Genomic DNA, 13,007 nt, shown 5'->3' on the forward strand with positions numbered 1-13,007 from the left:
ACTATACTAGAAGTAGAAACACTCCAAACCAGGTAACAACAATATAGTAGTATTAGAAACACTTCAAACCAGATGATAAAACTATAGTAGAAGTAGAAACACTGCAAACCAGGTAACAACAATATAGTAGAATTAGAAACACTTCAAACCAGATGATAAAACTATAGTAGAAGTAGAAACACTCCAAACCAGGTAACAACAATATAGTAGAATTAAAAACACTCCAAACAAGGTAACAACAATATGGTAGAATTACAAACACTTTAACCCGGGTGATAAAACTATAGTAGAAGTAGAAACACTCCAAACCAGGTAACAACAATACAATTGAATTAGAAACACTTCAAACCAGGTAACAACAATATAGTAGAATTACAAACACTTCAAACCAGGTGATAAAACTATAGTAGAAGTAGAAACACTTCAAACTAGGTAACAACAATATAGTAGAATTAGAAACACTTCAAACCGGGTGATAAAACTATAGTAGAAAGAAAAATACTCCAAACCAGGTAACAACAATATAGTAGAATTAGATACACTTCAACCCAGATGAAAAAACTATAGTAGAAGTAGAAACACTGCAATCCAGATGGTAAAACTATAGTAGAAGTAGAAATACTCCAAACCTGGTAACAACAATATAGTAGAATTAGAAACACTTTTAACCAGATGATAAAAATATATTAGAAGTAGAAACGCTCCAAACCAGGTATCAACAATTTAGTAGAATTAGAAACACTTTAAACCAGATGATAAAAATATATTAAAAGTAGAAACGCTCCAAACCAGGTAACAGCAATATAGTAGAATTAGAAACACTTCAAACCAGATGATGAAACTATAGTAGAAGTAGAAATACTCCAAACCAGGTAAAAACAATATAGTAGAATTAGAAACACTTTAAACCAGATGATAAAAATATATTTGAAGCAGAAACACTCTAAACCAGGTAACAACAATATAGTAGAATTAGAAACACATCAAACCGGGTGATAAAACTGTAGTACAAGTAGAAACACTCCAAACCAGGTAACAACAATATACTAAAATTAGAAACACTTTGAACCAGATGATAAAAATATATTAGAAGTAGAAACGCTCCTAACCAGGTATCAACAATATAGTAGAATTAGAAACACTGCAAACCAGATGATGAAACTATAGTAGAAGTAGAAACACTCTAAACCAGGTAACAACAATATAGTAGAATTAGAAACACTTCAAACCAGATGATGAAACTATAGTAGAAGTAGAAACACTACAAACCAGGTAACAACAATATAGTAGAATTAGAAACACTTCAAACCAGATGATGAAACTATAGTAGAAGTAGAAACACTCCAAACCAGGTAAAAACAATATAGTAGAATTAGAAACACTTCAAACCAGATGATGAAACTATAGTAGAAGTAGAAACACTCCAAACCAGGTAACAACAATATAGTAGAAGTAGAAACACTTCAAACCAGATGATGAAACTATAGTAGAAGTAGAAACACTCTAAACCAGGTAACAACAATATAGTAGAATTAGAAACACTTCAAACCAGATGATAAAACTATAGTAGAAGTAGAAACACTACAAACCAGGTAACAACAATATAGTAGAATTAGAAACACTTCAAACCAGATGATGAAACTATAGTAGAAGTAGAAACACTCTAAACCAGGTAATAACAATATAGTAGAATTAGAAACACTTTAAACCAGATGATGAAACTATAGTAGAAGTAGAAACACTACAAAACAGGTAACAACAATATAGTAGAATTAGAAACACTTCAAACCAGATGATGAAACTATAGTAGAAGTAGAAACACTATAAACCAGGTAACAACAATATAGTAGAATTAGAAACACTTTAAACCAGATGATGAAACTATAGTAGAAGTAGAAACACAACAAACCAGGTAACAACAATATAGTAGAATTAGAAACACTTCAAACCAGATGATAAAACTATAGTAGAAGTAGAAACACTACAAAACAGGTAACAACAATATAGTAGAATTAGAAACACTTCAAACCAGATGATGAAACTATAGTAGAAGTAGAAACACTATAAACCAGGTAACAACAATATAGTAGAATTAGAAACACTTCAAACCAGATGATGAAACTATAGTAGAAGTAGAAACACTACAAACCAGGTAACAACAATATAGTAGAATTAGAAACACTTCAAACCAGATGATAAAACTATAGTAGAAGTAGAAACACTCCAAACCAGGTAACAACAATATAGTAGAATTAAAAACACTCCAAACAAGGTAACAACAATATGGTAGAATTACAAACACTTCAAACCGGGTGATAAAACTATAGTAGAAGTACTTTCTTGCTGTTAACAAAATATAGCATTGTAAACATTACAAAACATTTATTGAAATGTCACTTAAAAGGTCAGAAGATTTTGTTGTAATCAGAAAAAAACACATTGTTGTCAAGATAAAAATTTTCTTTTCTCTACTAATGTTCCTTGTGTCAAAGTGCTTCTTCTATACACTAATGTTTCTAGTATACACTAATGTTTCTTCATACAATAATGCTTCTTGTTTACACTAATGCTTCTTGTGTACACTAATGCTTCATGTATACACTAATGTTTCTTGTATACTAATGTTTCTTGTATACACTAATGCTTCTTGTGTAGACTAATGCTTCTTGTGTCAAAGTGTTTCTTGTATACACTAATGTTTCTTGTATACACTAATGCTTCTTGAATACACTAATGCTGACATTTATGAGAAGATAAAATTGTGAGTTCTATTCTTTGGATACAATATTTTGAAAATAGCAATGCTTTGTTTGTATATTGAATAAATATACAACGAAAAATAAAAAACAAACATGAACAAAAACGAACCTGATGTTTTAACTAAAAATAATTTCTGTTTCAAGAATATCTGCGTGGATAGAAAGATAAGTTAGAGAAGAAGTGATACAAATCTGTTTTAGTTCATTACATTTAAATATGTAAGATGTTTGAGTTAAACTAAGATTTTTAATGAAATTATTTTTATTTAACACTTTTCACCAATAAATAAAAGTAATTTGTGTTGTAAGCCCTTTCAGTTTTTATAATAAGCAAAACTTTAAACAGTACTACATGATTCTGAAATATTTAATATGTTTCTCGTTATTAAGTATAAGACTACACAATGGGCTCTATATGCTCTTTCACCGTAAGTTTCGAAACACAATTTCCAGGGGTGAGATCATCAGACGTGCTGCTCGGTGTACTATAAATAGGATAACAAAATCCTAAAGTATTTTATATTGAAAGTAAGTAAGTAACAATATGGTAGAATTAGAAACACTTCAAACCAGATGATAAAAATATATTTGAAGCAGAAACACTCTAAACCAAGTAACAACTATATAGTATTATTAGAAACACTTTAAACCAGATGATAAAAATATATTTGAAGTAGAAACACTCTAAACCAGGTAACAACAATATAGTAGAATTAGAAACACTTCAAACCAGATGATGAAACTATAGTAGAAGTAGAAACACTACAAACCAGGTAACAACAATATAGTAGAAGTAGAAACACTTCAAACCAGATGATAAAACTATAGTAGAAGTAGAAACACTACAAACCAGGTAACAACAATATAGTAGAATTACAAACACTCCAAACCAGGTAACAACAATATAGTAGAATTAGAAACACTTCAAACCAGATGATAAAACTATAGTAGAAGAAGAACCACTACAAAGCAGGTAACAACAATATAGTAGAATTAGAAACACTTCAAACCAGATGATAAAACTATAGTAGAAGTAGAAACACTCCAAACCAGGTAGCAACAATATAGTAGAATAAAAAACACTCCAAACAAGGTAACAACAATATGGTAGAATTACAAACACTTCAAACCGGGTGATAAAACTATAGTAGAAGTACTTTCTTGCTGTTAACAAAATATAGCATTGTAAACATTACAAAACAATTATTGAAATGTCACTTAAAAGGTCAGAAGATTTTGTTGTAATCAGAAAAAAACACATTGTTGTCAAGATAAAAATTTTCTTTTCTCTACTAATGTTCCTTGTGTCAAAGTGCTTCTTCTATACACTAATGTTTCTTGTATACACAATGTTTCTTCATACACTAATGAAGATTGTATACAATAATGCTTCTTATTTACACTAATGCTTCTTGTATACAATAATGCTTCTTGTGTACACTAATGTTCCTTGTATACACTAATGCTTCTTGTATACAATAATGCTTCTTGTGTACACTAATGTTCCTTGTATACACTAATGCTTCTTGAATACACTAATGCTGAAATTTATGAGAAGATAAAATTGTGAGTTCTATTCTTTGGATACAATATTTTGAAAATAGCAATGCTTTGTTTGTATATTGAATAAATATACAAGGAAAAATGAAAAACGAACATGAACAAGAGCGAACCTGATGTTTTAACTAAAAATAATTTCTATTTCAAGAATATCTGCGTGGAGAGAAAGATAAGTCAGAGAAGAAGTGATACAAGTCTGTTTTAGTTCATTACATTTAAATATGTAAGATGTTTGAGTTAAACTAACATTTTAATGAAATTATTTTTATTTAACACTTTTCACCAATAAATAAAAGTAATTTGTGTTGTAAGCCCTTTCAGTTTTTATAGTAAGCAAAACTTTAAACAGTACTACATGATTCTGAAATATTTAATATGTTTCTCGTTATTAAGTATAAGACTACACAATGGGCTCTATATGCTCTTTCACCGTAAGTTTCGAAACCCAATTTCCAGGGGTGAGATCATCAGACGTGCTGCTCGGTGTACTATAAATAGGATAACAAAATCCTAAAGTATTTTATATTGAAAGTAAGTAAGTAACAATATAGTAGAATTAGAAACACTTCAAACAAGATGATAAAATATAGTAGAAGTAGAAACACTCCAAACCAAGTAACAACAATATAGAAGAATTAGAAACACTTTAAACCATATGATAAAACTATAGTAGAAGTAGAAACACTCCAAACCAGATGATGAAACTATAGTAGAAGTAGAAACACTACAAACCAGGTAACAACAATATAGTAGAAGTAGAAACACTTCAAACCAGATGATAAAACTATAGTAGAAGTAGAAACACTACAAACCAGGTAACAACAATATAGTAGAATTAGAAACACTCCAAACCAGGTAACAACAATATAGTAGAATTAGAAACACTTCAAACCAGATGATAAAACTATAGCAGAAGTAGAAACACTACAAACCAGGTAACAACAATATAATAGAATTAGAAACACTTCAAACCAGATGATAAAACTATAGTAGAAGTAGAAACACTCCAAACCAGGTAACAACAATATAGTAGAATTAAAAACACTCCAAACAAGGTAACAACAATATGGTAGAATTACAAACACTTCAAACCAGGTGATAAAACTATAGTAGAAGTACTTTCTTGCTGTTAACAAAATATAGCATTGTAAACATTACAAAACATTTATTGAAATGTCACTTAAAAGGTCAGAAAATTTTATTGTAATCAGAAAAAAACACATTGTTGTCAAGATAAAAAAAAATTTTTCTCTACTAATGTTCCTTGTGTTAAAGTGCTTCTTTTATACACTAATGTTTCTTGTATACACTAATGCTTCTTGTGTACACTAATGCTTCATGTATACACTAATGTTTCTTGTATACACTAATGTTTTTTGTATACAATAATGCTTCTTGTATACACTAATGCTTCTTGTGTACACTAATGCTTCTTGTGTCAAAGTGTTTCTTGTATACACTAATGCTGAAATTTATGAGAAGATAAAATTGTGAGTTCTCTTCTTTGGATACAATATTTTGAAAATAGCAATGCTTTGTTTGTATATTGAATAAATATACAAGGAAAAATGAAAAACGAACATGAACAAGAGCGAACCTGATGTTTTAACTAAAAATAATTTCTATTTCAAGAATATCTGCGTGGAGAGAAAGATAAGTTAGAGAAGAAGTGATACAAGTCTGTTTTAGTTCATTACATTTAAATATGTAAGATGTTTGAGTTAAACTAACATTTTAATGAAATTATTTTTATTTAACACTTTTCACCAATAAATAAAAGTAATTTGTGTTGTAAGCCCTTTCAGTTTTTATAGTAAGCAAAACTTTAAACAGTACTACATGATTCTGAAATATTTAATATGTTTCTCGTTATTAAGTATAAGACTACACAATGGGCTCTATATGCTCTTTCACCGTAAGTTTCGAAACCCAATTTCCAAGGGTCAGGTCAGCAGACGTACTGCTGGGTGTACTATAAAAGGATAACAAAATCTTAAAGTATTTTATATTGAAAGTAAGTAAGTAACAATATAGTAGAATTAGAAACACTCCAAACCAGGTAACAACAATATAGTAGAATTAGAAACACTTCAAACCAAATGATAAAACTACAGTAGAAGTAGAAACACTCCAAACCAGGTAACAACAATATAGTAGAATTAGAAACACTTCAAACCAGATGATAAAACTACAGTAGAAGTAGAAACACTCCAAACCAGGTAACAACAATATAGTAGAATTAAAAAAACTCCAAACAAGGTAACAACAATATGGTACAATTACAAACACTTCAAACCAGATGATAAAAATATATTAGAAGTAGAAACGCTCCAAACCAGGTATCAACAATATAGTAGAATTAGAAACACTTTAAACCAGATGATAAAAATATATTAAAAGTAGAAACGCTCCAAACCAGGTAACAACAATATAGTAGAATTAGAAACACATCAAACCGGGTGATAAAACTATAGTACAAGTAGAAACACTCCAAACCAGGTAACAGCAATATAGTAGAATTAGAAACACTTTAAACCAGATGATAAAAATATATTTGAAGCAGAAACACTCTAAACCAGGTAACAACAATATAGTAGAATTAGAAACACTTCAAACCAGATGATGAAACTATGGTAGAAATAAAAACACTACAAACAAGGTAACATAAATATAATAGAATTAGAAACACTTCAAACAAGGTAACAACAATATGGTACAATTACAAACACTTCAAACCGGGTGATAAAACTATAGTAGAAGTACTTTCTTGCTGTTAACAAAATATAGCATTGTAAACATTACAAAACATTTATTGAAATGTCTCTTAAAAGGTCAGAAAATTTTGTTGTAATCAGAAAAAAACACATTGTTGTCGAGATAAAAATTTTCTTTTCTCTACTAATGTTCCTTGTGTCAAAGTGCTTCTTTTATACACTAATGTTTCTTGTATACACTAATGCTTTTTGTACACACTAATGTTTCTTGTATACACTTATGCTTCTTGTATACAATAATGCATCTTGTATACACTAATGCTTCTTGTGTACACTAATGCTTCTTGTGTCAAAGTGTTTCTTGTATACACTAATGTTTCTTGTATACACTAATGCTTCTTGAATACACTAATGCTGAAATTTATGAGAAGATAAAATTGTGAGTTCTTTTCTTTGGATACAATATTTTGAAAATAGCAATGTTTTGTAATTTGTGTTGTAAGCCCTTTCAGTTTTTATAGTAAGCAAAACTTTAAACAGTACTACATGATTCTGAAATATTTAATATGTTTCTTGTTATTAAGTATAAGACTACACAATTGGCTCTATATGCTCTTTCACCGTAAGTTTCGAAACCAATTTCCAGGGTCAGGTCAGCAGACGTGCTGCTGGGTGTGCTATAAAAAGGATAACAAATTCCTAAAGTATTTTATATTGAAAGTAAGTAAGTAACAATATAGTAGAATTAGAAACACTTCAAATCAGGTAACAACAATATAGTAGAAGTAAAAACACTCCAAACCAGGTAACAACAATATAGTAGAATTAGAAACACTTCAAACCAGATGATAAAACTATAGTAGAAGTAGAAACACTCCAAACCAGGTAACAACAATATAGTAGAATTAGAAACACTTCAAACCAGATGATAAAACTATACTAGAAGTAGAAACACTCCAAACCAGGTAACAACAATATAGTAGTATTAGAAACACTTCAAACCAGATGATAAAACTATAGTAGAAGTAGAAACACTGCAAACCAGGTAACAACAATATAGTAGAATTAGAAACACTTCAAACCAGATGATAAAACTATAGTAGAAGTAGAAACACTCCAAACCAGGTAACAACAATATAGTAGAATTAAAAACACTCCAAACAAGGTAACAACAATATTGTAGAATTACAAACACTTCAACCCGGGTGATAAAACTATAGTAGAAGTAGAAACACTGCAAACCAGGTAACAACAATACAATTGAATTAGAAACACTTCAAACCAGGTAACAACAATATAGTAGAATTACAAACACTTCAAACCAGGTGATAAAACTATAGTAGAAGTAGAAACACTTCAAACTAGGTAACAACAATATAGTAGAATTAGAAACACTTCAAACCGGGTGATAAAACTATAGTAGAAAGAGAAATACTCCAAACCAGGTAACAACAATATAGTAGAATTATATACACTTCAACCCAGATGAAAAAACTATAGTAGAAGTAGAAACACTGCAATCCAGATGGTAAAACTATAGTAGAAGTAGAAATACTCCAAACCTGGTAACAACAATATAGTAGAATTAGAAACACTTTTAACCAGATGATAAAAATATATTAGAAGTAGAAACGCTCCAAACCAGGTATCAACAATTTAGTAGAATTAGAAACACTTTAAACCAGATGATAAAAATATATTAAAAGTAGAAACGCTCCAAACCAGGTAACAGCAATATAGTAGAATTAGAAACACTTCAAACCAGATGATGAAACTATAGTAGAAGTAGAAATACTCCAAACCAGGTAAAAACAATATAGTAGAATTAGAAACACTTTAAACCAGATGATAAAAATATATTTGAAGCAGAAACACTCTAAACCAGGTAACAACAATATAGTAGAATTAGAAACACATCAAACCGGGTGATAAAACTGTAGTACAAGTAGAAACACTCCAAACCAGGTAACAACAATATACTAAAATTAGAAACACTTTGAACCAGATGATAAAAATATATTAGAAGTAGAAACGCTCCTAACCAGGTATCAACAATATAGTAGAATTAGAAACACTGCAAACCAGATGATAAAACTATAGTAGAAGTAGAAATGCTCCAAACCAGGTAACAACAATATAGTAGAATAAGAAACACTTTAAACCAGATGATAAAAATATATTTGAAGCAGAAACACTCTAAACCTGGTAACAACTATATTGTAGAATTAGAAACACTTTAAACCAGATGATAAAACTATAGTAGAAGTAGAAACACTCCAAACCAGGTAACAACAATATAGTAGAATTAGAAACACTCCAAACCAGATGATCAAACTATAGTAGAAGTAGAAACACTCCAAACCAGGTAACAACAATATAGTAGAATTAGAAACACTTCAAACCAGATGATGAAACTATTGTAGAAATAAAAACACTACAAACCAGGTAACAACAATATAATAGAATTAGAAACACTTCAAACCAAATGATAAAACTATAGTAGAAGTAGAAACACTCCAAACCAGATAACAACAATATAGTAGAATTAAAAACACTCCAAACAAGGTAACAACAATATGGTAGAATTAGAAACACTTCAACCCGGGTGATAAAACTATAGTAGAATTAGAAACACTCCAAACCAGGTAACAACAATACAATTGAATTAGAAACACTTCAAACAGATGATAAAACTATAGTTGAAGTAGAAACACTCTAAACCAGGTAACCACAATATAGTAAAATTAGAAACACTTCAAACCAGATGATAAAACTATAGTAGAAGTAGAAACACTCCAAACCAGGTAACAACAATATAGTAGAATTAGAAACACTTTAAACCAGATGATAAAAATATATTAGAAGTATAATCGCTCCAAACCAGGTAACAACAATATAGTAGAATTAGAAACACATCAAACCAGGTGATAAAACTATAGTAGAAGTAGAAACACTCCAAACCAGGTAACAGCAATATAGTAGAATTAGAAACACTTTAAACCAGATGATAAAAATATATTTGAAACAGAAACACTCTGAACCAGGTAACAACTATATAGTATTATTAGAAACACTTTAAACCAGATGATAAAAATATATTTGAAGTAGAAACACTCTAAACCAGGTAACAACTATATAGTAGAATTAGAAACACTTTAAACCAGATGATAAAAATATATTTGAAGTAGAAACACTCTAAACCAGGTAACAACAATATAGTAGAATTAGAAACACTTTAAACCAGATGATAAAAATATATTTGAATCAAAAACACTCTTAACCAGGTAACAACTATATAGTAGAATTAGAAACACTTTAAACCAGATGATAAAAATATATTTGAAGTAGAAACACTCTAAACCAGGTAACAACTATATAGTAGAATTAGAAACACTTTAAACCAGATGATAAAAATATATTTGAAGTAGAAACACTCTAAACCAGGTAACAACAATATAGTAGAATTAGAAACACTTTAAACCAGATGATAAAAATATATTAGAAGTAGAAACGCTTTAAACCAGGTATCAACAATATAGTAGAATTAGAAACACTGCAAACCAGATGATAAAACTATAGTAGAAGTAGAAATACTCCAATCCAGGTAACAACAATATAGTAGAATTAGAAACACTTTAAACCAGATGATAAAAATATATTTGAAGTAGAAACACTCTAAACCAGGTAACAACAATATAGTAGAATTAAAAACACTTAAAACCGGGTGATAAAACAATAGTAGAAGTAGAAACTCTTCAAACCAGGTATCAACAATATAGTAGAATTAGAAACACTGCAAACCAGATGATAAAACAAAAGTAGAAGTATAAATACTCCAAACCAGGTAACAACAATATAGTAGAAGTAGAAACACTTCAAACCAGATGATAAAACTATATTAGAAGTAGAAACACTCCAATCCAGGTATCAACAATATAGTAGAATTAGAATCACTTCAAACCAGATGATAATACTATAGTAGAAATAAAAACACTCCAAACCAGGTAACAACAATATAGTAGAATTAGAATCACTTCAAACCAGATGATAATACTATAGTAGAAATAAAAACACTCCAAACCAGGTAACAACAATATAGTAGAATTAGAAACACTTCAAACCAGATGATAAAACTATAGTAGAAGTAGAAACACTCCAATCCAGGTAACAACAATATAGTAGAATTAGAATCACTTCAAACCAGATGATAATACTATAGTAGAAATAAAAACACTCTAAACCAGGTAACAACAATATAGTAGAATTAGAAACACTTCAAACCAGATGATAAAACTATAGTAGAAGTAGAAACACTCCAAACCAGGTATCAACAATATAGTAGAATTAGAAACACTTCAAATCGTGTGATAAAACTATAGTAGAAGTAGAAACACTCCAAACCAGGTAACAACAATATAGTATAATTAGAAACACTTTAAACCAGATGATAAAACTATAGTAGAAGTAGAAACACTCCAAACCAGGTAACAACAATATAGTAGAATTAAAAACACTTCAATCCGGGTGATAAAACTATAGTAGAAGTAGAAACACTCCAAACCAGGTAACAACAATATAGTAGAATTTGAACCACTTCAAACCGGGTGATAAATCTATAGTAGAAGTAGAAACACTTCAAACTAGGTAACAAAAATATGCTCACACTAGGTGGATAATTACAGACATTTCGTTATGTATCATTTCTTCTCTGCCTGACAATTGTTAAATCATAATATCAAGTTTTAGTTAAGTATGTTGTAACTAGATTTGGAATAAATAATACATGTATATAACGTTTCTACATATAAGCACTTTTATCTGGTAAAGTTTTAAGTACTGTAATACTTAATGGAAGGGATCCACAAGGATTCCAAATAATTCACGTGCCGAAACCATTCTATCGAATCTGCAAATGAGAATCCGACCATTCAACGTGTTCGTTACGGTACATTATGAGCTCATATTATTACATCTTTAAAAGGCGCTCGCATTTCCAGTATAAAAACAGCAACTTTTATATCTACTACCTTCCTACGTTATCACGTCAGTGGGGCTACAATCTTGGTGGCTCGGACTCTCGCTATAAAACTTCAGCGTACATGACTGGTTTGTGAGTCTCAGTTTTTAATATTCCGATAAATATTATATTATATATATACAGATATAATATAAATAGTAAACGTATAATGCACGTCCTTTAACATCTTTTCAATCCAATTCAACCCAACAAATGGGGCTACATATTAATGGATGATTTGTTTTGTTTTAAATTTCGCGCAAAGCTACACGAGGGCTACCTGCGCAATGATGTATAGACACGTGGAAAAATTTAAAGGTAAGGTATATACTTTATACAGATACAACATAAAAGTACACATATAGAGTATTAAAATTTACTAAACCAAAGTTAAGACTTGTTAGTGTTGAACTAGTAATAAATAAGGCCCCCGCTAGTACAGCGGTAAGCCTACGGATTCACAACGCTAAAATCAGGCGTTCGATTAATCCCGGCGGACTCTGCAGATAGCCTCATGTGGCTTTGCTATAAGAAAACACATACACGCACAGTTTATTATCCTTGGAATTGTTGTAAGAAGTATCCAAGAAACAATAAATGCTGCGACAAAAAGAAAATAAATAAATTAATTGAAACTAGATGGATAGTTTTCAAACTATTTTTATTTCCTAGTTTGGTTGGTACTCTGATCCGTATGGCTAAATAAAGTAGTCTAAATTTGCCAGCCAAAGTATGGATTGAAAATCTTTTTTGTCATTTAGTAACACGTTACTTGTTTGTGTACATTTTAATCACAGCATTCACTTTGTTTTACATACTTGTTATAGCAATTCTACGAATAACCAAATATCCCTACTTTCTGTTAAAATTGTAATTTTTCTCTTCATGATACATAACACTCATCTTTAACATCAGTACACAATAAGGCCCCACATAACCAGATGCTTAAGTGCTCGA

The 13,007-nt window shown here is 30.0% G+C and overlaps 1 long non-coding RNA gene across 1 annotated transcript in view; it reads right to left on the reverse strand.

Moving 5' to 3' along the window:
* LOC143231509 (uncharacterized) overlaps positions 1–13,007 on the reverse strand; it is a 49,348-nt gene that overhangs the window by 35,558 nt on the left and 783 nt on the right. The gene's annotated exons all lie outside the window — the stretch shown is intronic.

The sequence above is a fragment of the Tachypleus tridentatus genome, chromosome 11 (assembly GCF_004210375.1).
Source record: "Tachypleus tridentatus isolate NWPU-2018 chromosome 11, ASM421037v1, whole genome shotgun sequence".
Taxonomy (NCBI): Eukaryota; Metazoa; Arthropoda; class Merostomata; order Xiphosura; family Limulidae; genus Tachypleus; species Tachypleus tridentatus.